Here is a 5,232-nt window from a genome sequence, read left to right as displayed (position 1 = left end):
TTCGATGTCAGCTGACTGAGGAGATCAGCTGATCGAAATGTGTATAAAGAGATGTACCGAACCCAATAAAGCCAGTATGTTACAGCAGTCCAAGGATGTCAGATCTGCTTCCTTTTTCTCTGTTTTTAAGTTTTGCTTTTGCCAAAACTTAGATGGTGCCGAAACTCGGGAGCCTTAGATACTGGAATAATTTTTGTTTTCAAGAAGAATTTTTTGTTTGTTTTATTTTGTCGTCTCCTTTCATTTTATAAAAAATATGGTCAGTAACGGAATTGTGAGAGCAGCAGTTCTGAACCTGGAGGGTCTGAGTCTTCTTCATCTCCCTCCAAAAGTACTTTTGCTTTAATGCTTGCAGGGTCTCCGAGATTCCTCACTGATTTGTTTTGCCCTGATGATATGCTACAGTCACCTCTCTCTGGCGTTCGTCCTCTCGTAGGGTTTCCACCATAGCTGCTTGATCTTCTTCCAAATGGTTTCATTCCCAACGTACAGGTGACACTTTTTTCCAGGCTTCGAGGCATTGTTCCATGTTCTACAGATCTGGTCTTTCTTCACGCCTGGTTGTGACCAAATCATCGTGATATTGCTCCGCCCATGCACTCAACTTTGAGCAATCCAGTGGTTCTCGTCTTCCATACAATCTGCCGCCTCTTGTCGTTTATTATGTCGTCCAGGTGCTCTGGTCTTCCTTCCTCTGACCTCTTGTTAGACGAAGATTCCTCCCTATCGTCTTCCTCCGCCATTTTCTGTCCATCTTCCTCTCTCAGCGTCCATTCTCGTAGAAACTGTCTCACTCCTGACGGTCCCCCTCCCTGTTGTCTTCTTCCAAGGCCTTCATAGTTATGGCTCAAGATAACCAATCAGCTACCACATTATCTTTGCCTGTGATTTCCATATTGTACTGTCCCAATAACTTCTTCCAATGCGTAATCCTGGCCGAAGACTCCCTCAATTTTCCCACCGATTGCAGGGGCCTATGGTCAGTGTGTACTTTAAACTTTCTCCCGAAGACATAGGGCCTAAACTAGTCATCAGCCCACACTATTCCCAAGAGCTCTCGTTCCAGCCTTACTGTATCTGGTCTCCGTCTCTGTCAGGCGCCTACTGGCGAACGCCACTGGGCGATCTCTTTCACTCTCCTGAGACAATACCGCTCCCAGCGCGTATTCACTCTCATCTGTAGTGGTAGTGAATTGTCGGGTGAAGTCTGAGAAAGCTTTATCCATGTCGGGTTTAACTCCTTCCCTGGAAATTGTGTGGCACAAAAAATTTATTTGTTCCTACCCCAATGATGATTTCTCTCCTGATAATTTGAGCCCAAATTGCCTAACTCCTTGGAATACGCTGTGTATATGCTGCACGTCTTCTTCTTCGTTCTTAGATCATCCATGTAAATCTGATAGACGGATTCTTCGATACCTCTCAGAAACTCGTCCATCAGGCGCTGAAAGGTTATGGGGGCGTTATTAAGACCAAACGGCATCCTTGTAAACTCGTAGTGACCCCTCTCAAATGTGAATGCCTTCTTATGTTGATCCTTAGGGTGCATTTTTATTTGATGATATCCACATATATCACTTTTTCTTGTTTTAGTGAGATCTCATGGACTATCCTCCCGGTCGTCCCGAGCTTGTCCCCTTCTTTAAAAAAGATATCTTCATATTCCCTCCTAAGGCTTTGTCTCCAGTCCTTGGCTTGATTGATTGCTCCAACCCGAGCGCCCGTGTTCTTCCGCTGAAAATGACATTTGTAGATTTTTCCTCCCTAGTTAATCTTTCATTTTCCCCTGCTATTCCTAACCCATGCTGAGATGGCTTTTCTAATATCCTGAGAGGTTGCTGCTCTCACTTTCATTTTAGCTAACATATTGGCGTAGGCAGCCGCGAGAGTGGTGTCTGGTAGCGGGGGTAGCACCGGAACCGCTGCCGGGCAGCAGGAGCCGGTTCCGCCACCGGGATCTGTAGAACTGGCGGCCTCACTGCGGGCTGTGGTTGTGGTTGACCATCACCAGTTGTCAACTGACTGCCAAGTAGAGAGGACGTGTCCTGTGAATTTTTTTAATTATCGTTGTGTTTTAAAGTGTTAGTAGAGATATTTGACACACAACAGGAGTGTGCCAAAATGTTGGTAAAGAAGTGTTTTAGTGCAGAGTAAAATTTGAACAAATTCCACCATACAGTTTCGACGGGATTTGGGAAAGCAGTGGGACTATGAGGTGGTTTTCACCCCACGTGACCTTAAAAAGTCACGGTATCACATCGTGCAGTAAACAGTCTCATAGAGCACGAAAAGCTAAAAAAACGAATACCTAAACGACCCCAATTGGAGGACCCTAGGGTAAGATGTAGATTTTTAAGTTAAATTGGGTGTTGGAGTGGTGTCGCGTCGTGCACCTTCCCCAAGAGGGGAAGTTGTATTATCAATGGAAGTTGAAAGATTCCTTCCGGGGCCCATATCATAGCTGGAAAGAAGGAGAGAAAGTTGAAAATCCCGGAGATTTTAACAGTGCGTGAAGAAAGAAGTGGCCCTTCGATGGTTAATGAAGAGATTTTAACAATGGAATAATATGGAAAAGGGTCATCGATGGACCTTTTGGTGATTTTAACGCCGATAAAAGAAAGTAGGTGGCCATCAAAGGAGAATATAATAGTTGGGTAGGATGGGGATGGACCCTCAATGTCCGAATCGGACTTCCCGATGACAGATGCGAGTGTGGGGAGGCGAGTGAGCCCACAGACCCCAAGAAAAAGAGGGCTAGAGTTGATGATTCCTCCTTCTCAGAAGATAGTCCCTCGGAGAGAGCCAGGACCCTAGCTGACAGAATTAGGGGGTACTTGACTCACACGAAAATCAGTTAAAAACCAGGAGCACAATAACCAAAAAATTGGGGAAATAAGGTGGTTGGACTGGAGGCCATAAGGTCTCCGTCCCTGGTATAGTTAGGGAGATGGTCCAGGAAGCCTTATACACCGATCAGCTCTACAGCATAATAACCGACAATGTAGCAGAAATGGTGGCTCCAAAGATAGTTAAGACGATGGGGAAGCCCTGCAGGGATATGGGAGTGAGGCGTCCCCTACTTCTGAAATGGTCAGAGAGGCTAAGCCACGGAAGAATACCCAGCGTCAAGAACCCAAATGTAAAAAGGAATCACCAGTAACAATATATCATGATGCTGCCCCTGGAGTGAGAACCCCATATGTCGGGGAAGGAACATCACGGAGGATTCCAGCAAGGATGATGAGGTGTATAGGACGGTTCCAGACCTAAGCGACCATAAGCTGGCGAAGAATGATGCTGGCAAGGAGAATTGGGTCCTGGTGAAGAGAAAGAAAGGGAAGAAGTAGGAAAAAAAAAGAAAAGGACAAGTTGACGATCGCCGGTGTTCTTGCTAGTGTCCCACAGGTACCTAGAAAGGCAGAGGAGACTGCCACTTATGTGACAGTCAAAAGCAGTCCGGAAGGGTGGTCTCTGAGCAGGATCCACGAGCAGCTCTTGTCCCAAGAGGAACTGAAGCAGATAGGAGTCTCTGCCAAAATGGTGAGTCACCAATGGTAACGCGGTCCTGATAAGGTCAGAGGGTGCGGACCAGGCAAATAGACTCCTAGAATGGGACCGGCTCTAGAGGGAAGGCTTGAGGCAATGACGAGGATGCCCCGCCTTGAAGTTAAGGGAGTACCTGTGAGACAAGAGTGGCCTCGGAAGTGCCAAAGAGGAGGACAAAGTGGAGTGAATATGACCCTGCTTCTCCACTCCTGCGAGGGGTGAGCTATCGATGACGTGGGTGGTGGAAGTCCACCAGTCAGTGAGGCTCGCCCTAATGAACCTGTCTGCAGCCGACACTACGACAAGATGGAGCATGACCATCAGAGATTACCTTGACCCCCTGCTCTACCTGTGGTGTCAGAAGTATGGACACCCTGCCTAGGCTTGCACAGAGGACCTGGCGTGTAAGTGGTGTCTTGGCACCGGGCATAAGAGTAAAGAATGTCCGGAAAAGAAGAAGGGACTGGCACCGCGCTGCAGAAACTGGCGAGCAAGGCAGAGAGGGGAAAGATCTCCAATATTGTGTGGGAACCCGGGAATGCTCACTACATCTGGAGAAGATGGTCGTGTAGGCGAAGAGAACCCGGTATGTGTAGGCTGCAGGTCAATATGGGCCGAAGACGAGTGGTCGCGGACGAACTTAGGACTCTCGCCCGAAAGGTCGACATCATGGTAATTCAGGAACCATACTGTCGCAATAATGTGGTTACAGGGTTTGGTGTGGCGTCAAGGGTGGTCGCTTTGGGGAGTGGTGAGAGGAGGGTTTGAGCGGTGATTGTGATAGTTAATCCTTCCCTCGACGTTATGGAACTGAAACAATTCACCACAGCAGATCAGGCGGCATGTTAAGTGAGGTGGGGAAGGATCGCCTTCGCCCTTGTTTCGTCGTACATGCCGCCTAGAAGGAACAGCAAATTTATGGAGGCTGTCGTACTCAAGTATAATAATGCGATAGTCTGTTCCGACACCAACTCAAGGAGCACGGCCTGGGGTTCAGTTCGCACAGACGCCAAAGGGAGGCTGATGGGAGCAGAAGAAGAGACTTCTCTATGCAACGACTGGCTCTGCTGAGGGTCACGAAGGCGTATAGGACGGTGTCGCATGAGGCGGTGCAGTTGCTAGCCAGAGAAATGCCCCTGAATCTCATCCTCAAGGAGAATGCTACGAAGTATGATGTGAAGGGGCAGGGGCCGGGAGTGCTACCGGAGGGACTCCGGGAGAGGATTGGCGAGACCTCGAACCTTTGGAAGAAGTTTCTGCGGGAAGATTCCGAGAGAGGTGTGGAATGGACGATGGCAAATTAGTAAAAAGGGTGCTATTCTTTCCCACCGTCCACTCAAGATTGAGAGCAGGATAGGTCATCCCAGACTATCGGTTCTCGCAAGTTACATATCATAAAAAAGTCAGTGAAAACTAAAATGACTTTATTCCAACATATTTACAAGAACTACATGTTACTGTTACTGTTACAGAGTGTCTCTCTTCTTCTAACTTTTTTAACTTAGCTATCTAGTCTAGGAAATATATATGAACACTTGAGAAGAGGGGGTAGGAAGAATAGTAAAATAGGAGAAGGGGTTTGGACCAATCAGATACTATGAAATCATAAGTAAATATCTGGGAGGGAGAAATAGGCGTGGACTAGAAGCAGGGTGTGAGGCTTCCAAGAAATTGGAAGAAACGAAA

Source organism: Halyomorpha halys, unplaced genomic scaffold, assembly GCF_000696795.3.
Source record: "Halyomorpha halys isolate HHAL.00 unplaced genomic scaffold, Hhal_1.1 Scaffold1435.1, whole genome shotgun sequence".
NCBI classification, from domain to species: domain Eukaryota; kingdom Metazoa; phylum Arthropoda; class Insecta; order Hemiptera; family Pentatomidae; genus Halyomorpha; species Halyomorpha halys.
Note: the sequence above shows the minus strand (reverse complement) of the source record.